The 27475-nt window shown below is 36.3% G+C and overlaps 1 protein-coding gene across 31 annotated transcripts in view; it reads left to right on the forward strand.

Annotated features, from left to right (window-relative positions):
• The window catches only part of Adgrl2 (adhesion G protein-coupled receptor L2), a 644234-nt gene that overhangs the window by 70320 nt on the left and 546439 nt on the right, over nt 1–27475 (forward strand). For 2 of the 31 annotated variants that reach the window (XM_058578955.1, XM_058578951.1), the window contains exon 2: nt 24888–25069. The exons of the other annotated variants lie outside the window; for them this stretch is intronic. The gene's annotated coding sequence lies outside the window, so the exon portion shown is untranslated. The remainder of the gene's footprint in view (nt 1–24887; nt 25070–27475) is intronic. 31 annotated transcript variants of the gene reach the window in all.

Below are 27475 nucleotides of genomic sequence, written 5' to 3' on the forward strand. Positions count from 1 at the left end.
TTGGGGATATACCCAGGGAAAAAAAGAGTTTGAACTTGGTTCTCATTCACACAGTCTGCTCTTTCCATCCACTGCTCCAACTGTTTCCATTGAGCCACACTGGAGGAAAGTTTAGACACACAGAAAGATATTCCTCTAGAGCTATTTTAAATTGAAAGCTCGACTTTTTAAACTTTTCCTTTTAAACAAGATTTAGTTTTATATCAACGTTATTGACCAGAGCTACTCCCACTGAAACATCTCACCTCAAACATACAAAAACTTGCTTTAAATTAGTGACTTGCTTTAAAAAGCTTTCAGGTCCTTAGTATTCCATAAAGTGGGAGGAAGGGAGGGAGGGACAGCCAGAGGCGGAGAGACAGAAAGAAACCTAGAGAGAGAGAAACAGACAATATGTGCATGTGTGTGTGTTATTTGAGACTCCACAGGTAGTCATTATGTTCTTGTTTATTTAGTCCCCTAGTTTTTCAAAGTTTTTCAAAGATGCTCAGTTTCCCTGATAATAAAAGAAATGCAAATTAAAGCAAGAATAATATAAATATGTTGCCAAAATTTTTAACGTTTTTATTTTGCCCAAATATGACCAAGGCTTAGAAAAATATGCTGTCACCTACACTATTGGTAGAAGAGCAATTGGTATATTTTTGGAGAGAAATGTCCATCAAAACTAAAAGCGCACAGACTTGAGTTGATGATACAGCTCAGTGGTACAGCATTTGCCTAGCACGTGAGAGGACCTGGGTTCAATCTCCAGTGCCACAAACACACACACCGCAAAAAAAAAAAATCACAAATTCTCAGTATATTTCATTTCTAGGAATTCTTCTCTATGGAACTTCTCACACGAAAGTGCTAAGATAATGTCAAAATGTGCATTGTAGCTTTGTTTACAATATAAAATCTGAATACTTATCAGTTATAAACTGGTGAGATAAATTATAGTAATGCACATATAATGGCATGTTACAACTCCAAAAAAAATGAGAATGGTGGCAGGGCACAGTGGTGCATGTCTATAATCCCAGTGGCTCCAGAGGCTGAGCAAAGGATTGTGAGTTCAAAGTCAGCCTCAGCAACTTAGAGAGGCACTAAGCAATGCAGCAAGACCCTGTCTTTAAATAAAATATAAAAAAGGGCTGGGAATTGGTACAGTGGCACATGCCTATAATCCCAGTGACTTGGGAGGCTGAGGCAGGAGGATCATGAGTTCAAAGGCAGCCTCAGCAACTTAGCAAGGCACACAGCAACTCAATGAAACCCTGTATATAACTGAAGTATTAGAAAGGGCTGAGAATGTGGCTCAGTGGTTAAGCACCCCGGGTTCAATCCCTGATACCAAAGATAAATGAATGAATGAATGAATGAATAAAAAGAGTGAGAAAGGTCTATATGTACTACATGTTGATAAATATGTTTGTAGAAATTTAAAGTAGCTTGTTCAAGTATGGTATAATCTCATTTCCATAGAAAAAGTGTATGTGTGTGTGTGTGTGTGTGTCTGTGTCTGTGTCTGTGTGTCTGTGAATGTATGTGTAGAAAGTTATCAGAAACATACACAAAGAACTCTTCAAATCTGGTACCTAGCTATGAGGGGTGATAGAAAGAGGGTGGTCTGAAAAGGTAGAGAAAGAGGTCAATTTTCACTTTATGCTATTTCCTATTTAATTTTTTACCATTTTAAACTAATTTTTTAAAATAAATCACTCATTATTCCTTTCTGAAGTTATAGAAAATAAAAAGTTTATAACTGATGTGGTATCAGAAAGTACCACTGCCACTATATAATCCTCTACATTATGTGTTTAAAGGAAGTTTTGCCGATGTCTGAAACATTTGAATACCTTCTGATCATTTAGAGCACAAATGATAAGAAATCAACAAGACCTCTGATGCTTAAAATGTGGCTTAGAAAAGCTATTTCATAATGCACTTGGTAATAGATTAGAGTAAAAGGAATAGCCAAGTTATCAATCTCATCCACTCTGTTTAAGTGCAGGAGGTTTCAAAAATAATTTTCAGACAAATTACCTTCTTTACCAATTGCTAATGCTTATGAAAAAAATGACTGTATCTTCCTCCTATCTGCTTGCACATCACTACCTATCGCTACCATAACCTCCTCAGTTGTCCAATAAGACATCAAGTTGTGGTCATTTCTATATATGTTGCCTGTAGTCAGGGAGTCTTTGATAAATATATAAAAAGGGAACATAGTATTCCATTCCTTTGTTCTTCTGCACACCTGAAGAGAATACTTAAATTTTATCAATACTATTTCCACATATTTTTTTATTATGTGGTCATATAAAAGTGATGGCCCTATAAATTTATTTAAAACCCACTATTTTTCCTTTGTGAGATAGAGCTTTCAGGGCTTAGGTGAATACTGAAAAATCATAAAGCCATGTGACTATAAGTCAATCACAAAAAATACAGTTTTTAAACTGGCTTTACTTTTGAAATTTGAAATACATTCCAAAGGCTGCTTGAAGTGAAGTGTAGAAAGAAACTCATATTACTTCATTTAAGCCATATGAAAATTTGTGAATATTTGATCTGTTCACAATTTACAATTGATGTCAACTAAATTAAATCAAAGGAGAAAGGCAGATGAAGTAATATATCAATGAGAAAGAATAAACACAACAGTGATTTAGGTAAAACATACAGAAATATTTCCTGATATGTAGTCCTGTTAAATATTGTACTAGGGAGAATGACAAGGGAAAAAAAAATCCTCAGCTATGACTTACTAGAACTGGAATGCCTGTCTTGGAAACAGAAAGTTGGTATGGTAATCATTTAGAAGAACAAATTAGAAAATGCATTAACAGCGTGTTGATAATGAAATATGTGCTCTATTTCATTAAGATCTAAAATAAAAGCTCAGAAGGCTTGATTCCTTGGAAGAAAGCTTAACTACTTTTCAAACCTAGTATTGCTGCTAAATAAACGTAAACATTTATACAGAACCAAAAAGGAATGGTCCCCGAAATAATTGCTATAGAAAATGAAAGTTCTCCTGAAGCCAGGAAAATATGTGTTAACTTGAAGTCTAAGACCACACATAGCTCAGTACACTTCAATAATTGTTTAATGTCCTCTAGGAACTTGTGGATAATTACAAAAGATAAAAAAAGAAAGAAAGAAAGAAAGAAATGGGTCTAGAGCAATCAATTTGTTTTCTGTTTAAATAACACAATCTATTAGTTTTCAATGTCTCTAACTTGAAAGAATTTTCTTTCCTTTTCTTTAAAAAAAAGGCCTATTCTTTACCATAAAAAATGACAAGTACAAGGTCAAATTCAAAGGTAATCTAATGACATGTCTGACTGTTCTCCTATCTAAATGAAATAAAAAAGACACAGTGTCTTTCATAAAGGACCTAATAGAATAAACCTAGTAAACAGGAAGCCATTTTATTTAGCTTAGCTGATTTGGTCTTGGTTTCAAAGGTGACCAGAAGTCCTTGGTGTGCAGTAAGATGGCAATTAAACTGGTATTATCTGACAGCCTCCAAAATGTCTTCTCTCAAAATATTTGTGTGTGTGTATGTTGTACATAACACATCCTCAAGATTTCTCTCTTCTCCGCTGTTAGTCCCATAATGACAGAATTATTATAACCAGAGGAATTGGGGTAGTGAGAGAAGATGGGAGGGGAGGGAGGGGGGATAGTAGAGGATAGTAAAGGTAGCAGAATACAACAGTTACTAATAGGGCATTATGTAAAAATGTGGATGTGTAACCGATGTGATTCTGCAATCTGTATTTGGGGTAAAATTGGGAGTTCATAACCAACTTGAATCTATTGTATGAAATATGATATGTCAATAGCTTTATAATGTTTTGAACAACCAATAAAAAAAATAAATTAAAAAAAAAAATAACCAGAGGAATATAGTGTTACCCTGATTTTCTCTGCAACAGCCCAGAGGCATGCATTGTCTTTGTCCTTGGATCCTGTATTCTAAGTCGTCACCCTTACAAAAAAATATATTATTGAGGAAATTACATAATATGTATATACTAAGTTTAAGAGATTCTTGATCAATCCATTGCAAATAATTGGTGCAAATATATGTATAATATATATATATATATATATACACGTTTTATATATTATACATATATACACACATGTATATATAGACATGCATTATATGTATATACATATATATATATATATATATATATATATATATATATATACACACACACATATATATACATGCATATATACATGTATATATACATGCATTGAATCAATGGTCCTACCACTCCTATGAATGGAAACTCACTTTCAACTTGTGCCCTGATAAATCCTGCTTCATCTCTATGGTCCTCAATACTGTCCTTTTCTACATTTTGTCTATCAATATTCACTCTATACTGCCTGAAGACTGCTGAGACCAATGTTTTCACATTACCTTGAAAAGCAGTTAGGCCACAAGTCACAATATCAGAGAAGTTGTGGCTATTTTTTTTTTTTTTAGTTTAATATAGTCTTATGTTTAAAAGAAGTTGGTTCTTATTTTCAGAATTAACTTCAGCCAATTCTTCTTGTGACTTGAGAACCCATGAAAATTACTCATTCAAAATCTGGTAGTGTTGGAAGGTCAGTCACTGTAATGGTGTATGTTAAAGTATTCAAACATGTGAGATCAATATTAACCAATATTAATTGCTATCATTATTGCTCTCTTGGGTCTGCATCAAATATGAAGAATATTTCATTTGCAAACATTTATCTAAAATAATTCAAGAAGCAGGTATGATGACTCACACCTGCAGCTCAGGAAACTGAGGCAGGAGGATCACAAGTTCAAAGGCAGCCTCAGCAACTTAGTAATATACTAACTCAGTGAGACCCTGGCTCTAAATAAAATACAAAAAAAAAAGGCTGAAGATGTGGCTCAGTGGCTAAGTGCCCCTTAGTTTAATCCCTGGCACCAAAAATTAAATAAAATAAAATAATTCAAGATTAGGGGTTCAGGTGTAACTCAGTGATAAAACGCTTGCTTAGCACGTATGGGACCTTGGATTTGATCCCCAGCATAACAAAACTTAAAAAATAATAAGTCAAAACTTATTTATGATATAAGATTATATCAGCAAAGTGCTTCTGTTCTAAAGAAAAACTTAGATAATAAGAAAAATAAAATATAAATATTAAATTAGCAAATTATCATTTTATTTTTCATGAGTCAGGCACTGTGGTTTTGGCAGGCTGCAGTTTCACAATGATGTAGGTAGTATAGCTTTCTCTCTAGTTATCCTGTCTGGGAATAGAGGTGGCCTCTTGAGTCTATGGATTAGTGTCTTGTGTCAATTCATAAAAATTCTCAGTTCTCTCCAAATAATGCCTCTGTCTAATCCTCTCTCAGCTCTCCTCTGGGACACTAGCATGTACTAGAATTCTTCATTCTGTGTTCTATGTCTTCACCTTTTCTTCCATATTTTTCATCTTTATTTCTCTGAATAATTTTTTTGACCCATCATTCTCAATGTTTTGGGGCCTGTTAAATCTGTCTTTGGGGTTTTTAGTTTGGTTTAAAAAAAAATTGTAAGTTTGTGCTTTTCAAATCTTTTAGGTTACTATATCTTCTGTTCCTGGCAGTAGTTTTCAAACTTGTATTTTAATCCTTTAGTCATGGCAATAATAGTTTCAGTTTCTCTGACTAATAACTTCAGTATCTAAAATCTACAAAACTGAATGATGTTTCTCCTAGAATTCACACATACTTTTTTGCTTCTATATTTATCCATAAGGTTTCCTTGCAGCCTGGCATGAAGGGGCCTTCCTCAAGAGAGAATATATTTTGATTTTCACCATATACCTATAGGTACTCATTGTCTAAAACCACCTCAAGTCAAGTTCATAGGTTGAAGATCCCTGGACCACCAAAACAATGCACAGTGAAGGCAGCAAGTCTATAAAAATATTAGCCACAACTTCTTTGGGATAGGTTGCTTTCCTTTCCTCTTCTGCCCTGATCTCTGACATGCTAAATAGCTCTGGTCTGAGGGTTTATGCCCCACTCCTCAGTATATGTTAATGTTATAGCTTGATTATATAATAGCATGGTATATTGATAGTGTAGCTTGATGATATTATAATTGATGGCAGTAGGTAGTGGAATCTTTGGAGGTGATTAGGTCTGAGGGCAGAACCTTCATGAATAAGATTAGTGTCTTTATAGAAAAGGCCCAAAGGAGCTCAAATGCAGGCTCTACCACATGAGAATGCAGGCAGAGTTGTCATCCACAAGGAAGTGGGTCTTTACCAAATGCTGAATTTTCAGGTGCCTCGATCTTGGACTTCCTAGCCTCCACAACTGCTCAGAATACACTTCTGCTATTTATTAAACACCAATTTGTGGTGTTTTCTCATTGCAGTTTAAACAGACAAAGACACAAATTGCAATTTCCTGTGAGAAGAGGATAAAATGGTAGAGACATGATTTCCTACTGGTCCCCTTGTCCTTGGACAATTAGGGTCTCCATGTAGGTAGGAAGGCTTATTACACTTCCTTACCTGGTGCCTTCAAAGAATCTGCCAAAGCAACAACCCTAATTTAACAAGAGCAAAAATGTCCTTGTGGGCAAAAGCAAGTTAAAGACCCTGGATCTCCGTTTTTTCCTTCACTTTTGTCCTGAAAATCTTACCATATTGTCACCTTGTGAATGCTCTTAGGAAAAACTTTATAATTCAGCATTCTTGGTTGTTTTCAACAAGAGCAATTCTCTGAATAATGTAACCTGTATTGAACCACTTTGAAACATTCAACAGTGTAAACATCATTGAAAAGAGAGACCCTATAAACAACAGGGACAAGGTCTCTTTCCTAATAGAGATCTAGTTATAGAATCACACCAAAGAAAAGGAAAAAGAAAGCAATTTTGAGCTTAAAAAAAAAACTATAAAAACTATAAATGAGTCAATAGATATTAGCACAGGGATATAAAAAGGAGATATTGTGAAATAACTTACTGTTTTAAATTTAAAGGAAATTAAAAATATCAACAATTAGCTAGAAAGGAATTTAAATTAAATTAAATGCCATGTGCCAAATTACTTACGCAAAAAATAATTTAAGGTATAATTAAAAGAGGTATGGATTGGGAATAGAGTTTCAGAGATTGGTTCCGTGTCCCATTTATCTGTTGAATGATCTTGGGAAAGTCATTTAACTTACTAGATATGATTCAGCTCTTAATTAGCTGCACATTTGTTGATCTATAAATGTTAGGCATGGCTGGGAGTAGTCAAGAGAGGTGAGAAAAGAATGATTTCTTACTTCCTGCAATATGACCTGTGGGGGGGGGTGGAGGGGGGGAACCTTGATGTGCAGAAGTTTATTTCACATCTGCTAGTTGGAGCTCTAATCCCAAATCTGTAGATTATTTGACCTTGAGTAACTCAGTAATTCTCTTAACCAAAAGATGTACCATAGGTCAAAGCAGTGATTTTCACAATGGGCTCTCTATGACACTAAATGTTCAGTGGATTCCATCCATCTTCTCTCCCTTGCCTGTACTTTAGGTTCCCCCAAAACAAGGGAGGAGGAGAGTTCTGCAATTTCTTTCTGAAATCAACCAGTAGTTGGCTGGTTGGCTGTTTGGTTATGAAAATAATAGAATTATGAAAACTGTGTATGTTTGACTTACTTTCTAGTAACCAAAGAAATATAGGAAATCTTCAGAATTATTGCAAAGGACATGCACCAATAGAAGCCATTTGTAGAAATGTTGGTTTTAATGGGGGGGGAGAGAGAGAGAGAGAGAGAGAGAAAGGGAGATGGAGACATGGATATGCAATTTTAACATTTAAAGTACAAAAACAAATCATGACCATGAGGGAAAAGTTCTAATAAGACCAAGTGCAATGGCACATACCTGTAATCCCAGCTACTTCAGAGGTTGAAGGAAGAGGATCATAAATTCAAGGCCAGCAAGACCCTGTCTCAAAAATAAAACGAAGTACCTACAGGGCTTGCCTAGTATGGACAAGGCCCTGGGTTCAATCACTAGCACCATAATAATAATAAGTTACATTTTAAAAAGTAAATGCCCCCACCTATCACACTCATTTCAATTTATGTAAAAAATTTGGAAAATATATAATAATTATTCCAACAGATTTGTGTAGTTTTTTTATACATAAAGGGAATTAGACTATATATTCCATGCTGCAATTTAAGGTCCACTCTTTATATATCTTGAACATTTCTCTCTATATATGTATATATTATCTACCTTCCTTTTTAGTACTGTAAAATATTTCATTACAATTCACTAGAGATGGACATCCATTATATTTTCATGTCCTGTTTTCAATTGTTTACTATTACAAAGATGCTGCCAGAAACTCCCTTTGTATTACTAGTTTTGAATATACATGGGAGCTGCTGTGGCTGCTTCTGTGTAGTATATTTTCTCAATCAAGAGATCATTCAAATACAGAATTTTTTTTTTTTTTTTGGTACCAGGGATTGAACTCAGTACTCAACCACTGAGCCACATCCCCAGCCCTATTTTGTATTGTATTTAGAGACAGGATCTCACTGAGTTGCTTAGTGCCTTGCCATTACTGAGGCTAGCTTTGAACTCTGGATTCTCCTCCCATAGCCTCCAGAGCCACTGAGATTACAGGCATGCGCCACTGCAGCCCAGCTCATAGAAATTTTTAACACTTAAAGAAGATTCTCATGTTAAATTATCTGGTTAACTACTGAGTCAAAAATTCATTTTAAACTTTAGGTTAGTATTTGCTTTTTTGAAGTTCAGTAGGCAATCAAGTTTGTTAACAAATGAGATAAACGAATGCCTTTATATGGAACTCACCAAAATTGATTCCTTGATTCAGCAAATTCATTTTCTGAGTACTTATTCTGTGCTCGGGACCCGATACAGGAATAAGATGTGGGCACGTGCCTTTAGCACTTGTGGCTGGAAACAGTCGTGTTAACATCAACTGTAACACAATTTAGCAAGTGCTGTAGTAGAAGAGCTGCCCTGTGATTCTGCTGTTTGAATGTAAACACTGAAAATGAGGAACTAGAGTTGCTGCTCTCTCTACCAATGTAGTCATTCTCAGGCCTTTCCAGTAAATGATTCCTATAGAAGAAAAAACAAAAAATAGAGAATCCGGCAAATAAGCTTCCATTTTCATGTGTCTGTAATCATTTCCTATCTGTAGTTCACATATTTTTTCTCCTAAAACAAAGAAAGGATTTATGTTTCTACTCAGACCTCTGCACCTTCACGTATCTTCATGTGCCCTTTGAACATGGGAGAGGTCTGTCCTTGCAGAAGTCTCCTGGCCATCTTTCCGCTTGTACTTTGCACTCTCTTCAAATCTATGCCACGTTGAACACAACTTAGTGTTGGCTCCCTTTTCTGGAAAGAAGAAATATAGGAACAAGTATTTATTGTGGTCAAGGAAGCCTCAGAATGCATCTAAAACAAAAATATTAATTGCTACCATTAAATCCTCACCATCAGGATAAGTGCTTTACTTACTGTGCTACATACTTTATGTAGATCATCTTACTTCATTTCCACAGCAATTACTATCCCCAGATTACTCATGAGAAGCACAAAGCATGGCAAAAGGTAACTCACAAAGTCACAGAACTTGCAACCAAGGAACCAAGATTTAAATCCAGGTCTACCAAATTCCACTATCCACACTTTGATTCACTATACTGCCTCCACAGGAAAAGGTTGTTTTCAAATACAAATAGTGTTGATATCACTAAAGCATGTATAAAAGCACCAAATAAATTTCTCTAGCTCTTCCACCCCCCCAACCACACACACACACACACACACAGCAACCCTTTTAAGCTTAAGAAGAAACCTCCTGCCTGGATGCTATGAATAAAAATAAAGTTTATTTCAGGAGGAAGATTTTGAATATATTTGAGATATTTAAGTGTTATACCTGCTTCCTATGTAACTTTGCCGCCTTAGGGTCTTTATGGATACTAAGTCTCATCTATTTTTACCAATTTCTGCTAAATTATGCTGGAGAAGCAAGCTAATGCTAACAAAGAAGCTAACTTGACAGATAAAGCCCCAAGGAGGCAAAAAAAAAAAATTTATCTATATTAGAGTCGTATTAGTCTAATCCCACATCCCAAAATGCCAGACCTGGATTAACCAATCTCCATTAGATAAGCAGGATATAAATTAGCAATGGAAGACTTGGCCCAGCCTCTCTGCTGGAAGCATGTTATTAAGCGACCATGCCCAATAGCATTAGGGAGATACGTGTTTGACTATGAACTTGAAATCCAATGGGTAATAGAGTGCCAAATGGCACAGTTTCTCTTTATTAGTTCAGCCTCTCTTTCTTATATAGTGTAGTGGGGATAAAACCATACATCTTTCATAGTCAGTCGTCTAGTATAGACTATATCTATCGCTGACTTAGAAAATCCTTTGCAAAATCTGGCTCTAATATATCCTATCTCATCTTATTGATTAACATAGTTCTTCTGAAAAAGAACAAGTGTAACTTTTTGTGTCCCATCCAACCAAATCGTGCTTCAATAAAATTGCTTTCCTCTTTCATTGTTTGTACACATTTTTTTGATTGTCTGATAACATCTGCACATGGGAGTGTAAATTTCAACATTGTTGATGTTTCCAAATAGTTATAAGTTCCAGCTGTTTGTACTTCTCTCTCCAGTGGAAATCTAACATTACAAAGGAAAAGAAAAAGAAATAAATATAACTAGTTCCCTGGTTGCTCATTACAGAAGAGATAAATTGTATCATAAAAATTCTATTAGCAATTATATTTTTAACAAATCAGAAATTCTCAGCAAGCAATATTTAACACTCCCAGTTGCCTTTATCATTTGGGTGGGGAAGAGATTGGTGATTACAGCCTGGTCATGTAGAAGGTTCAGATAACAGAGAACACTCCATGCCCCAGAAAAATCTGTGCATATGCAGAATTCCATAAGGAGCATGGAAGAACATTTATAAGTAAGCACATGACTTCATAGGCGAAGCCCTCAACAACCAAGCAGGTCCTGGTCCTCTTGATCTCTAAATGAAACCTGCGCCATCTCAACTTGAATAAGAAAAGATTGTACAAACAGCCTTTTTCCCTTTCTGACACTCAATTTTTTTCTTTTTCTTTTCTTTTTTTTTAAAGAGATGGAATCTTGCTCTGTTTGGGTCCAGGCTGGCTTCAAACTCCTGGGTTCAAGTGATCCTCCCACCTCATATTAGTTTACGTTGCACTTAACCACTGAGCCACATCCTCAGCCTCTTTATATTTTATTTAGAGGCAGGGTCTCACCAAGTTGCTTACAGCCTCACTAAGTTGCTGAGGCTGGCTTTGAACTTGTGATCCTCCTTATCAGTCTCCTGAGCCTCTGGGATTTATAGCTATGTGCCATGGTGCCCTGCAGATTGAGCATGATTGCCTTTTAATTTAGCAATGGGAAAGAAGTATCAATGAGAGGTACATGGGAATCAAGAAGTACCAAGATGCTATTATCTACCTCCATCATGTAAGATCCTTCTACAATCACCCAGCAAAAGTTTAATAATGAGAAGGGCTGCATCAAATGTATGTGTGAAGATAATACACAAGAAATCAATATGATATGATTAATATAAATCAAGCAATTAAAAATCGAAGTCCTACTACAGCAATACCATTGACTTTCTCTCATTTTGGGAGTGTTTATCAGATAAACAAGCTTGATTTCTATGAAACTTTTTTCAGTCACCTTCAGGAAATATCTTAGTTGTCTATGAAGTAATTAAGCAGCAGCATCTTTAGTTACCTGCTCAAACTTACTGTGTATTAGAGGATTAACTGTTTAAGGGAATACAACCCTCATAATCATGTCCCATTTTTAACTTTTAAATTTAAAATATTAAACCCAAATGTAAATTATGCTTAAATCCCTAGAAACATTCTCTTCTTGAAGATAATCACTTACTCAGCCATTAAAAAATAATAATATGATGATGATGATCAGGCTCTCCCTCTAAAGAATTTAAATAGCAATTGTTTTTGAAATTCCAAGAGAAATAAGCTAAATAAATAAATTGGATAGGAAATATTTAGTAGATGACACACTTTCCTTCCAAAGAGGTAGCCAAATTAGCCTTTCTGTCTTTTTCTCTAATTCCTTTGCAATCTAACCTCACTTCTCAACTGAATGCACAGACAACTGTCTCCCTGTACCAGGACAGGTATCTGATAGAATCCTGGCTGTTTATCTTAGCTTGGTGCTTTTCCCACTGAGTATGTCATACACACAGACAGAAGACACAGTGTCTTTGGGAAATTGAGGTCAGGAGGGAATATGCCATTCTGCCTGCCAGGCTCCCTAGTATGTTATTTCACCTGCTGGGCACAGAAACTTCTCTCCAGAGTTCAAAAAAGAAAGTGCTTCCTTGATTAATCACATACGAGTTTCTGCACCCAGGGGTCACTGGGTGGTGATCCCTTGACACAGACCAAGAGAATCTACCACCTAAAGGTGATACTACTGCTGTATCCATCCACCTTGCATATACTGTTCTAACCTGTGGGCTCTATCCACAGCAGGCTTGTTTTAATAAGATTACAGAAAGGGACTCAACTCAAAACTGCAAAACAGACTGTGAAAAACACAAACTGAAAAATTCCTCTTGAACTCACTATCTTCCCCTGAAACAAACAAAAAAAATCTTAAGTTTATTTCTTCATAGTTTAATCTCATATTTTCTAATGTTTTCCATTTTTTTAGTTTTATCTTTTGTCCATATTTACTCTTTGACATAACCATGAAACAGCTTTGCCCACAAAGCATTCTTGTTCTGGAAACTTCTAACATGCCACACACATGCAGCCATCTTTACCTAAACTCACCACCATCTCTTCCAACCACCCATTAGGCCAGAGACTTGTTTATTTGTTTGGCAAACACTAATTGAACTGCTATTCCATTCTATGACAGTCACTATTTTAAATGCCAGAGATTTTTTTTTAATGAGCAAAACAACAACAACAAAAATTCTTATATTTGTGGAGAATTCAGTGGAATAGAAAAGACACTAATTTTTGCAAATGATCATTTTGTTAAATATGTAATAACTAGAATGAGTACAAAAATGGAAAGTTTTGCTTACTTGAAAGAAAACCTAACCAACAAGACCATTTACTCCAAGGAATCTGGGAGGTGTCCTTGATGAGATGACTTTGGTAACAAATGATTAATCCCAGAATAGAAACAATAAAAAACTTCCACTGGGATTTGCATAGGTTTTTCTTTAATGATGATAACTCTAGGTTCCTGTATGAAAGGTAGTGTTATCATCAAGAATTGAATAAGCAGATACTCTTGGAAAGAAAAAATGGATTTAGAAATTAGCTTTTCCAGGAAAAAAAATGTGCCTTTACCTAAGTATCTGCAGCTTATGTCTTTATGTGTTTTCTGCTTACCTACCATTCTTCCATAAGATGACAGGGATAGTAGGCAGGTCAATGTCTTTTATTTTTATCAGATCTCTTTATTGTTTCCCACTGGGTAGTTAAATGATCATGGATACAGAATTCATGCCCTACTAGCTCACTCTACAGCACAGTGGAGCTGTGAGGCCTGAAATCAGACGGACAGAATGCCAAGGTCATCGCCACCACTTACTAGCTGTGAGATCTTAGGCAAGTTCCATCAACTTCAGGACCTCAATCATCTTTGCTTTAAAACAAAAATAATTTTTTATTGTAGAGAATTCCATAATTTATTATAGAGAGTTATGCAATAAACATTGTTTAGAATGCCACACATTTTCCCAAAAACTTTTGTTTTAAAGAAGGGTTTTTTTAAAATGACTTTTTTAAAAATCACATTTCACACCTGAAGAGATGAAGGATAGAAAAACGAAGTTACCTGGCTAAGATCATACAACCATAAGGGAAGCAAAATTCAAACCCAGAACCATGTTCTCGGTCACTGCACTCAGAGGCTGTGACTGCACAGAAAGTACTGATTAAAAGGCCTTACCATGTCTGAGTGTTTAATAATGTAGATTACTGTCAGGTTCCACCATCTGTATGTCCACATTCTTGCAGGTAGTCATCCTCAAATTGCCCCAGATGAATAGTTCTTTCTTTTTTTCATTTCTTATTCTATCATCAAACTAATCACCATCTCTCTTTCTTTTGCATTCTTACTAATTCCCTCCAACAGATATGTGGCAATTCCTTGTTTTTAATGTAAGTATGATACTGTAATAGACAAAGCATGATGACTATATAATACTTAAGAGACTTTTATACCTGAATTGAATGTAAACATGGCTTTTAGCAATGATTCTTGAAGTCATGTTGACATTCTAAGATAATTTTGCAGGAATTCCTCAGTAGTGTTGAAGTTCCATTATAGATTAATCTTTCAATGACTTCTCAACATAGACATTATTATATTAGTTGAGGCCACAGAGTATATATATTGTACTGAATTTTATATCATGTTTCCAAAACAAATCTTTTTTTCACATACGTGTTTTTGTTTTGCTTACGTACCAAAAATTAAACCCAGGGGCACTTTATCACTGAACTACATTCCAAGACCTTTTTATTTTTTGTTTCAGGATAGTCTCAATAAGTTGCTAAGGCTGACCTTTATTGTGATCCTCCTGCCTCAGCCTCCTAAGTTACAGAGGCTGATGACGGGCATGTGCCACTGCCCCAGCATAGGCAAGTATTTTTTAAGGAATGCCCACTCTGTGTGGGAAAGCATGCTTTATTTCATTTTCTCAGTGAAACCATCTTTCAATAAGATATTATCACTTATTCAACACCACAAGGAAATTGGAAGGATGAAGTCTTCTTTTGGCATTTGCCAAAGAATCTGTGTTAATTTATAATTTGTTATATTTCTACACAATCAGAATTATTTGGAGTACTGAACCACACTATCTTATGTATTAAATAAAATATGTCACATTTCAAGACAATAAAGACTGTTTTTATAAAGCCTTTGCAATTTTCCAATACATTTTTTGCAGAGGAGGTACTGGGAATTGAATCCAGGAGAGCTTAACCACTGAGTCATATCCCCAGTCTTTTTTTTTTTTTTTTGAGACAGGGTCTCACTAAGTTGCTGAGGCTGACCTCAAACTTGAAATCCTCCTGCCTCAGCCTCCCAAGTCTCTGGGATTACAGGTGTATGCCACCATGTCCAGCTCTAATACATTTCTTAGAAGATAATCTCCTTCTCTCTCCAGCAAAAGTCATTGTGGAACCATGATTATGGCATGTAAGGGAATAGTTCTTATATAGAATAATTTTGTTTCATTTCCTCTTAAAATCCAATAAAATGTTATCTCCTCATGAAGTTATAAAATTTTAGTCCTCTTGAAAAAGATTATAATTAATCTGAGGTTTCACACACATATTTAATCTATTAGTAGAAAAATTTCTCATCTGTGCTGTAATTATCTTGAGAAAGTTCAAGAAGAGTCTCTAACAATCTTTAACCATATATACATGCAACTATTTGGATGACTGCTCTTCACTGAGAGCAGACCAAGAGGAAGTGCACTCCCAGCTGCAGTTTGAAAGATTTAGGCCAGAGAGAATGGCCTCCAGTCAAGGTTTTACATCTTGGGATTGTTTTATCAGTGGAATCACAGACCCTCTGTGTTAAGGGCTTCACAATAGAATTTTCACCTTTCAAATACAATTTAGGTTTAACAATGTTTTGAGATTAGGTGTGAACTGAGTGACATTTTGGAGTCTTTTGATCCTTCACCTGAAAGGTCTGACTACATAATAGCACGGATCTTGAGTACAGAAGTGAAACCAATTTTGCTAAAACATCTGAAATATACTCTTCCTAAATAGTAGCACCTGGTTATACAGAAAGTCCCAAAGAGTCTTTGCTCCCAGGAGATCCCCAACCCAGTTTTCTGCCACCCAAGAGACTTAGGTAACACTGCTAAGGGCAGAGAAAGACAGCCTTGCATCCAATGTCTGGGCTGCTCTTTAAATAGATCTGCTTTTCTCACTCTCCTCCCATCTAAAGTTTTGAATACAATGCAATTTCAACTATTGCCATCAATATTTTTCTGTTAATTAAAAATAACAAATGACACTATTGTCAGAGAGGAGTTGTGTTCTCAGTAGTAGGTGCCACCAGAGCCTGGAAATGACTGACTTGGGGGAAAGCAGTGTTCTCCCCAGTCAGCAACATCTGCAATATGAAAAGGGTACTCCGGAGGTTAAAACCAATTTAAGCTTGTCAGTCTCTAGGCAAATGCCGCAGAATCTTCAGAAACAGCTTGTGATGAGGGAGTGTTGAATGGTAATAAGTGCAATCAACCTTCCAGTTTGGATCATTGAGAATAACGGGATTTTCAAGTTTTTTTCTTTTCTTTTCTTTTTTCTTTCTTTTTTTTAACTTTTTTTTATTATTGTTTTGTTTCATTTTGGTTTGATTTGGTTTGAGCTCCCTGTTCCTTGTCTGGCGTCTCTTGCAGAAGTGTGCATTTCTGTGAGAGACATTTGCTCCTGTTTCAGAAACCTTCATAGAAGGGAAGTTCATTGCTACCATCTGTACTTGGTTTAGAAGAGCTTTGATTAATAAGGACCACCCTATTGTTCATTTGTTTGACATGTGGAAATATTTGTAATCTGTTCCTGGTGAGAGAGATTTCAGCAAGGACCCGGTTTGACTTTCAAACCCACATTGCCAATGAAAACCAGCCTCCTGAATCCAGAGGTCAGTGGGGAACAGGCATAGGTGTTTTATCCTCCCCTCGCTCCCTCCCCCAAACACCAACACCTGTTAGAAGTGAGGTTGAAACGATCCTGTTGGAATTCCGGGATAGAGACCCAATTCCAACCTGAAAAAGGCTCTGATGTATGGCTTATAATGAGAGCCGGAGACTGCCCACTGTTACACATCATTATCATTCAGATCATGAAAGAAAATGAAATGGTTCAAGCAGATAACAGCTGTTTTTATTCTGCTTTTCAAAGATTCTCTTAAACAACCTGATCTCATGGCTTTTATTTAAGGGTGAACACCCAATTGTAAACATAGGAGCAATGCATTCTCATGATGTCAGTAATAAAAGCATGGATAAAGCAGCATGTGTATTCTGGAAAGCTAACTAACCATTAAAGCCAAGAAACATAGTCTGGCACAAATCTTATTATGTGTCCAAGAGGACTTGATGGTATGCACATAAGAAAATGTAATGAAACAGCGGGAAGGAAGAAAGAAGGGAGGGGGAGGAGCCCGAGGGTGGGGGCTGCAGTTCCATATCTGTGAGACGTTAGCAAAATTAGAGAAAGGTGAAGCTGCCAAGATCATCTGAGAAAGGGGTTAGCATAGCAAGTAGAAATGAAAGCAATCTTGTTTCTGTTTCTCTGTTGTATTACAGAATCCCTCATTGCAGTTTTGTCTATTAGTTATAGACAATGAGGCCATTATACAAGACACACACAGGAAAAAGGAAGAGGCCCAGTTTTCCTTTTATCAGGAGTTCAGATCTCATTTGGGGCGATGTACATCTATTGTGTTTGTAATTGCTGTGATCATTATCATAAGCATTAGGTCTAGCTCGCTGGAGGAATTCCGCAGCACCACACACAGCTCATCAGAATTCTGTGAAAATGAAATTGTGTGCAAGGGAATTTTGACAGAGTAAACCTTACACAAAGCCAATCTGCTAGATATTTCTCATAACTTTTTTACTTTTGCAAAAATGCAGCAAGAATACAAGCAATTTCTCCTAGATGCACTCTAAGATGGCAGAACTCATTTTTTTAATGTTTTCTTATTTCAGTATAATAGGTAGCATCCTATATCAATGGGTCATTGTATTAATAAAGTAGGAATAAATCATACTTTTAGTGTACTTGATAATAAAAATGGTGGTGTCTTAGGAAAATAAGTGTATATACATACATATAAAATCTACACCTAATGTTCATTTATGAACCACATAAATTATAACATTAAACCAAAAGATGAGTCCAACAAGCAGTTAAGAACAGTGAACTGGCTGTTCTTGTGCTTAGTACTTGTGCTTAAAAAAAAAATAGAAGCATAAAAATGTCAGCTCCATAGATTTGCTGCTAAAAGATCCTTGTTCACCTGTGCATAAAATACAACTGCCCCCAAGGGTGTGCACATTTACAAACACAAATTAATCTTTTACCTGCCCAATGCACAAACTATAATGGATTTCAAAACTGAACAACATAACCCACTAAATACAGGATTGTTTAAGATAGCTCTGCCAAAGGAAAACTATAATGCATGGTTTCAGGTCATAATTATAGTTGGATTTTCTGCTCTTAGATCCTCATTAGTTTATGTAGAAGGGGCCAATGAAATAAAGTAGAAACAGCTTGTAACATATATGGCTTTCTATTTCACTGAATCAAATAGGAAATGATGCAGGTGCTTAAGTTGTTCTGAACTGTCCTTTCCAGTTCCGTTAGAAACGATGTTCAGACTAAACTGAAAAAATTTTCATCAGTATGATCAAGCTGATTCCATAGACTTTTGTTTATGATAGAGCAGTAATGTACACACAGACACACAGACATAATAACATAAATTTATATTCTGTTATCAACTATGGCTATGTTCATTTTCCAGTTTGTAAATTACCTTTTTCTTTCAATACCTGTGTAATGGTCATTTTCTTTTTCTCTTTTCTTTTTTCTTTTTTTTTTTTTTTTTTGGTGGGGGGGACAGGGGAGGCAGTATTGGGGAATGAACTCAGTGGCACTTGACCACTGAGCCACTTCCCCAGCCCTATTTTGTATTTTATTTTGAGACAGGTTCTCACTGAGTTGCTTAGCACCTCACTTTCACTGAGGCTGGCTTTGAACTCACTATCCTCCTGCCTCATTGTATCCGATGCTAAATTACAAATAAGAGGAAAATTAAAAGAAGACACCAACCACCCCTGGGGAAACACAAAAAGAACACACATTTGTATCAGTTAGCATGTGTGATTAGCTGATGACTATATGGTTTTAAGCAATTACATGTAATAGGCATTTTGAACCTGCCCTTACATCCTGCAACATGGAAACTACACCAGTAGGCAGCTAAAGCAGGACCAGGGTCTAGCTCTGAAATTGAGGGGATCCCTTCCACTTACAGCCCATTGGATTGTCACATGGCTATAAAACATGAATTCAGATACCAACACAAGTCCAGGAGGCTGAGTTCCAAGTGAATTCGAACATCTGTGAAGTGAAAATATCCTGGTATCAAGGCTTGCTACTGTGTTGAAAACAGTTACTGATCACTTTCTTGCTTTAGATTAAAGTACATCACTTCTGATGGTGGCAGGTGTACTGATGACTCTGTGAATCTTCATTAATCAAACCACAAATAGAACACCCTCCCCTCTTTTTTTGTAAATCCATGAAAAACAGAATCACAACTTCTTCACACCTCAAAGAAAGAAGTGGTGTCATTTGTTAGCAAGGGAGGATAAATTTCACCTTCCCACTTCCCCAGGCTTCCCAGTAATCCAAAACCAAGAGAGTAAAGACACTTTGAAAACCTGCCCCTTCAGCCCCTGCCTTTGGTAAATTAATGACTACAAGATGTTGTATGCCTATTTGAGCAGTAAGAAGAACCTGCTTCTCAAAGGGGAAAAGAATCTGGAACCAGACCCAGAGGAACTGCAATATGTGCTGAATCTTAGCACATTCCAAAGCTTAGATGATCCCCCCCACCCATGAAAGACAGCGCAGACTTCCTCCAGCCTCATGGCTCCCAGAATACAACATATTGTTCAGAAACAGGTATTTTACTTACACTAGAATTCACTGTACTATGCTAACAATTGACATTCTGCTATTACTTTCTGTTTCCTTATCCTAGTCATAAAATGTTTTATTAGCTAGCTAAAAAAAAAAAAAAAAAGAATTAAGACAGAAGAGAAATCTGTATTTGAAACTGTGCATTGAATTTAGTTTCCTCTTTAAAAGGATAGATATAACAAAAATGCCCTTCTCTCACGATGCTTATTTTGATTTTTGAAGCGCATTCTTGCCCAAGTGCTATTCTTTTTTTTTTTTTTTTCAAATCTCTCACCTTTCCTCCACACAGCCATGATGCAGATTAGCATTGGCCTCCAAGCCTCAGGCATCAAAGGAATTAGGTCAGACCCAGAAGAAATCAGGTTGCAGGCAAGAAAAAAAAATTAATAAAATAGAAGCTATGTCTGGAACTTCTGTACTCCTTCAGGCAGACTAACGAGCCCTGGCCTTAGATGTAACAGTATTAAGTAATTGGTATGTGGGAGAAAACTAGTGAAGATGTTTGAAAGACCAAAGGTTTTAATAGTATTAGCAACATGGTGATACGTTGAATTTATTTAAAGAGTATATACTGCATGGCTCTCAGCCTTAAAACAATATTTGCAATTAAAAAATAATTCCAGGAAAAGGTCTAGCACAATATCTACTTTCCCATAATTTAGGATTTTACTTTTTAAAAAGTCATTTTGAATTTGTTCTCATGTGAGATTAGTGGTCTTTTAAAGCATGTAATATCTGTATCCAGGAAATTTATTTTATGTTGGCATGTTTAATGCTTATTTACTCAAAAAGCATTATGTTATCTTATTTTGGATTATTTTAAGGACAAAAAAAATAGAGAGAGGTTTTATTGGATGTCCATGCTTAGTTTATTCTCCAGATAACCATTTTAGTTGCCATTATTACTATCTCCAAAATGATTGGAGGAATAATTCAAATTCAACCTATCACATTATCCAAGGGCATTCTATGAATAGCAGCAACTGAGAGAAAGTTCTGGCAAAGATGCAAAGGCAGGCTATCAAAGTCAGCAATAACATTCAAGAGTGTTTTCCAGAGTTGGCAAATGCAGATGAGAATATTTATATGTGATCTCTCAAACTATCCAGAGTATTTTGGGAAAGATGTTTTTCATAATGCTTAGATTAGCCATTATGTATTTTCTTAGCATTTTAAAGGTTTTCTTGCATGATGAAACAAACCTTTGGATGATACAGTCATTTACACATGCCATCTCATTTAATTCTCCCTGCAACTCCAGGAGGGAAATAACTAGTATCATTATCATGATCCTTTGTTATAAGAAACCATGGCATAAGCACTAAATAACTTGCTTAAGGCTTCCAATGTGGAAGGTAACAAAGACAAAATTTGAATGTATTTGTAGTGGATTTTCTAGCTTATTCAGTTTGAAGAATGTTGCAGCCTCTGACCTATGAATGTAGTAAGTCTCAGTGTTTTATATTGCTCTAAGACATCCCTTCAAAAAAGTGATAATAATAATGCCATTATTATTATTATCAATAAAATAATTTTAACAATGGAAAAATATTATACTGCCTAATATATATTGAGACTAGTTTATACCAGATACACATAAGTTTTCCATGTATAAAATTATTTAATACTCACTATAAGAGATATATTACCTGTTTTCAATTTGAAGAAAGGAAAAATGAAGCAGAGAGAGGTTGAGTAATTTCCTCAGGTTATCAGCTAGAAAGAGCAAGACCAGGATTTAGACCCAAAAAAATCTGGTTCCAGATGTTGCGTATATAACCATGAAACTCTACTGAATCCTTAGATCAGGTCATTCTTCTTCTTTTTCTTCTTTTTTTTTTACTGGGGATTGAACCCAAGGGTGCTTAACCACTGCGTCTCATCCCCAGACCTTTTCATTTTTTATTTACAGATAGGGTCTCACTAGATTGCTTACATCCTCGATAAATTGCTAAGGCTGGCTTTGAACCTGCAATCCACCTGCCTCGGCCACCTGGATTGCCGCTGAACCCAGTTAGGTCATTCTTATTTTATTGTTGTTCTTCTTCTTTTTAGATATATGTGTCAGTAGAATGTATTTTGACATATCATACCTACATGGAGTATAACTTCCCACTCCTATGGTTATACACAATGTGGAGTTACACTGGCCATGTATTCATATATGAACTTAGGAAAGTAATGTCCGATTCATTCCACTGTTTTTTCCATGTTCATCCCCACCCCCTTCTGCCCTGTCAATCCCTCCAATCTGGTGAATCTCCACTCCCCACCCCCACCCGGGTCTGCCTATTGTGAGTCACCATATTCTTAATTCAATCATTGTATCACATTGTAAAGGAGTGAGTTCGGTTACATTGTTATCTTGTGAGTATAAATGAGCATCAATGATGACAAGAAGGGACACCATCTTCTATGTCTTTCTATCACTAGCAGGAGTGTGGGTTATATAGCAGCCACCATGGATTTATGAGTGGATAAAAGAATTAAATGATTTATAAATATTTGGTTGGGGTGACTGAATGAAGGATGGATGGATGAATGGATGAATGGATGGATGGGCAGATAGACAGGCAGATGGATGGATATGTAAAAGAATATATGATATTTACATACAGGAAATGTATGGGTCAGTCCTATATGCCAGTTTTACCTGGACATATTTTTTTAAAATAGACAATTTTTAATCCACTCATTTTCCTTGATTTCTGAAAACTACTATTCTTTCTTCTCTTCTTTCCATTTTTATTGTGTTCAGGGCTGGCAGGTAATGGGAATTTGACTCAAGTGTACTTCACCAATGAGCTACATCCCCAGCAATATTTTTTAATTTTGAGACAGGGTCTTGCTAAATTGCTGAGGTTGGCCTCGAACTTGTGATCCTCCTACCTCAGCCTTTCAAATCACTGGGATTGGGGCTGGGGTATAGTTCAGTTGGTAGGGTGCTTGCCTCATATGCACAAGGCCCTGGGTTCAATCCCCTGTACCACCAAAAATAGAAAAAAAATCACTGGGATTACAGGTGTGTACAACCACACCTGCTATTGTTTCCTTTTAATGGTTATTAGGAATGACTCCACCTAAACCTACCCTTAGAAATTTTCTCTACTCTTTTGTTATGTATATATTAAAGCTTTTGAACTTGACATTACTCCTCTTAAAGGACAGAGACATTTGGTCCCCTACTCACCTTTGGATAGAGGAACAGCATTGCAGTCCTGGCTCTCTAGATGGAGCCTTCCATTTCCCTCCATTTGCCTGGCAGGTGCTCCTTAAAGATTTGGCCTCTATTATCCCTATTCGATTTAACAAAGAAAGCAGCATGACATCCTGCCAAGTGTGAATCTCCTGCTGGAGGATAGATATATCATCCTGTTACTAACAAGGAACAGACCACATAACATTTCTAATTTAATGTCATGTGTCCGATGCAAGTGTCAGAATCTCCCTGTCAAAACTATGGCTGTCTTATCAATAACCACAACAATGTATGAAAACATTAGTTTCACCTAAAAAAAAAAAGCAAAACATAAAAACTGCAAGCTACCGTGTCAAATACCTTTATGGTAAAGTTTAAGAGTATAATAATTTGATAAGAGTTTTCGGTTATAGCTTACTGGTACAGGGTTGGCCAGTATACACTAGGACTTGGGTTCAATCCCCAGTGCACAAAAATTAAATAATTAATTAATTAATTAATTCCCTGTAAAAATATAATTAGTAGTTTAGTGGTTGAGTGCTTGTGTAGCATATGCTAGACCCTAGTTCAATCCCCAGCACTAAAAATAAAAAAGGAAAATACAAGCAAAAGAATGGAATAACTAAAAAGACATCGTTTCACAAAATATTTGAGTTTGCTTGTAAGCAGAGAAAAATGATCCACTGCTTTGAGAATTGCTTTGGACAATAATTATCAAAGCTTAAATATATGGGCTGGGGATGTGGCTCAAGCGGTAGCACGCTCGCCTGGCATGCGTGCGGCCCGGGTTCGATACTCAGCACCACATACCAACAAAGATGTTGTGTCCGCCGAGAACTAAAAATAAATAAATTTAAAAAAAAAAAAGCTTAAATACATAAAGGCAAATAAAGATTAGCCTTTCTACTTGAAGTCAGTAGTTTGATGATTTTTGTCAAGAAAAGGATTTTACTAGAGTTCCTTTTACATTATCATCAGCTTCTTATTTTGATGTGATAGAATAATTATTTTCAATTAAAAAATTTGGAAAAGAAAAACTAATTTCCCCAAATGGTATAATTTACCACTCACTATTATGACACATATTTATAGAGAGCCCTCTATGTGACAAACACAGGGCTAGTCACGTACAACACAATGTATTTCTTGACTAGTGGTTAAATATCTTGTCTATTTTGGATTCAATCCCCACCACCACAAAAAGAGAAATACACATGCAACATTGGAAAAACACATGTTTGTGAACATATTTTAATTAATAGTAACAGTGGTCCCCCACACTATATACACACTGTCAAACTGCTAGTGATCTGAGTGAGCAAAAGAGCACAAAAATTCAAATTCTCGCTTGTTGCTACTGAATGTCAAGAATGGTAGCTGGAGTCTTTCCATCTTCTGGTTGCAGTGTAGAAAATGTGCAAAACTTCTTTTTTGCTTCTTGTTTAATTTTTTTTTTTAGTCATTTGAATTTGTATTGTTAAGCCTTAGTTACTTCCACAGTGTGTGTGTGTGTGTATGTGTTTGTGTTCTATTTTTTTTTCCTTTAACTATGATACTATTCACTGTGGAAATGTAGCAAAAACTATTTAATCTGCAAGAAGGGAGGAGGGGAAAGGAGGCCACATTGCCACCAAGTGTCAGATGTCTGTGAAAGTGGCCTTAGGACTGATCTATCAATATACAAAACTCATCTCAACTTTTAAAGGCTGCCAACATAATCTTTTGAAGCAAATTTAAAATTACATGTTTGAAAACGTGGGTTACCAAAACGTTCTCTATCTCTCTGATTCACAGCTCTGGGTTGTCTCATATTCCTGCGGGTCTCATTGGGATGCTTCGTAGACACACTTCACCTTTCTTTCTTCAGTTTCAGGGTAGAAAGGGTCCCTTTAACTCCTGAAGACAGTAAATCACAGTTTGTGTGGTGGTTCTCAGAAGACACTTAAAGGACTGAATTGGATGCTCTACATAGCACCCTTGCCAAAAGAGTTCGGAAATGACTTCCAGCTTCCCACAGTAATAAAATGGCACTGTTTTGGCATCTTTAAGGTAATAAAAGTGAATTTTTTCCATTCTAGTAAATGAGAAGAGAGGCCTGGTTGTTTTAAAAACTGATTAAAATTCACGTGTTTCCCCCAAATTATAGAGCGTGATATGAGCACACTTAGGTGAACTTGGGACCACCTCAGAACCTTACTGTATGCAGCTCTCTGGGGAAACAGGATGTGCTGATGGGTGGGTGGAGGGCGAATGGGGAAGGGTGGCCAGGTGCCGTCAGCACTGCGGCCACGATCGATAGGTGGCGCTCTTCCCTCTGAGTCAGCTTGAACGAATTCCGAGCCAGCTCTTCAGAGGATTTTTATCTCGCTGGAAGAAAAGTCTTGGAAGTTCATCAGTATTTCTGGCACTGTTAAACAGCTGCTGAGTCTAATCGCAGACTCTGGCTGTATTTTGGTGATGAGGAAAGCTCTAAAAAACAGGTTTCGTGTCTTTAAGAGGGAGGTTTATGCAGGGCATTAACGTCATTTGTATACAAGACTTTAAAATTAGGTTTTGCTATCTTCACTGTTTCAAAGGAAAATCTTTTGTCATTCCAATTTGACTCAACCGGTCTAGGAGGAAGTTTGATCATCTTCCATTTCCCATCTGGCTATTCATAAGGCACCTGCGTCTCTGTGATTTCTCCTAGACTACACAATGCTACCAACTGACAACAAACATTTTGTAAAGGAAGACCACCTTTCAGAAAAGGAACCCGAACATTAGCAGGCTGTCAACCCACAGGCACGGGGAATGGCTTTCTATTCTTTATTTCAACTGTACCAGAAGTGGAAATTATAACTGTTTTAACCAGAAAAGACAAGATTGATACTTTTTTTTACATAGAGTCCAACTCACATTTGCCTTTGTTTATATGCTGCAATTAGAAGGCTATTACAAACAAATTAGTAGTATCACCGAAGAATTTTTAATGACTTTGTTGATTTCAGCTATTGCCAAATACCTTCATCTACTCATCACATTCTTAATTAAGAGACACCAGTGTGTGTGTTTATATAGTCTCTTTGTTAAAATTATGCAAACTTGGCTTCAGCAGTTAGAGGCTAGTCCATTCAGTAGACAAAACTATTAAAGAGCCTAAAAAGATTATTACAAAAGAAGCAGGATGGAGACACACCCAGCTTTACAATAGTGGGGAGGGAGGGCTCCCTAACAAAAGATGTGATAAGCAGCAGGAGAATATCACTGCAGATCCTAATGATGGTGTGTAAAGACTTGAGTACATGTTTATCCAGCCTATGACAGCTCGGTTCAACAAAGAGAGAATCTGATGTAAATGCTAAGGCCCTTTGTTCACAAATACTCCCAGTGAATATGACCCAAATCAGAGCACGGACTTTAGTGGGTAACCATCTGTGATAGAAAGGAGCAGTTCCTTCTGGGCCAGTCCAAAAATGCCAATGAAGGAAGCATTCCCGCAGCTAGCCCCTGACCTTCACCTTCCAATACGTTATTAACCTGTTAAATTGCATGATCTCCAAGTAGACTCAAAGCAGATGCTTAAGAATGAAAGATGTAGTCCCTGATAAGATACCCATGATCCATAAGATAGGACACAAGTTTAGAGATCTATCTTTAGCATTATCCTTTGTAATACAATTTCCCCATTCCTCTCAGCATTTTAAGCTATGAGATTTTCAAGGATCGTAACCATATCTCATTTAACAATGCACAGAGTGGATAATCATTAGGTACTTGCTGAGTTAGTAAATAAAACCTGTCAAAATGAGTGTCTCTTATTTTCATTGCTAAAGCAGAAGCGATCAATTTCAGCAAATATGGTAAGACCATTCATATTCAGTGTTTTAAGGATAATAAGTTTATCTCTAAATATTAAAACTGTACTGCAGATACCCTAAACAAATTTCTGCTTAAAAATTAAAAGTAAAATAATAATTAGCAAATTCAACAGCTCTCAGGAGTCTGAGGCAGGAGGATCTCAAGTTTGAGGCCAGCCTTGCAACTTATCAAGATCCCATCTCAAAAACAAAACACAAAAAGGGGTGGGGATATAGCTCAGTGGTAAAGCACCCCTGGCTTCAGTACTCAGTACAAAAAAAAAAAAAAGAAAAAAAGAAAAGAAAAGTCAACACTTTTATCTTTAAATCTAGGAACTTGCTAAAGTGTTTATGGATATACTTAAGCTACCCTCCAACCCCCATACACATGCTACCTCCTCTGTAACTTCAAATCATCTATTATCTTTTCTTATTCCAAATATAAATGAATGCATGAAGTAATCAGTTTTCCTTTGGATATTCTGAATGAATTCCTGATTGTGACCACTTGATGCATGAAGAAAGGCAAAATTCATATTTTGCATCTAAGTGATATTTGTCTTTGTGTAATTGATAAAATTCCATTTATTGATTCATCTACCACATGTTGGTTAAA

The sequence above is a fragment of the Marmota monax genome, unplaced genomic scaffold (genome assembly GCF_021218885.2).
Source record: "Marmota monax isolate L192 unplaced genomic scaffold, Marmota_monax_Labrador192_F-V1.1 WCK01_AAM20220418_F8-fsc00046, whole genome shotgun sequence".
Lineage (NCBI taxonomy): Eukaryota > Metazoa > Chordata > Mammalia > Rodentia > Sciuridae > Marmota > Marmota monax.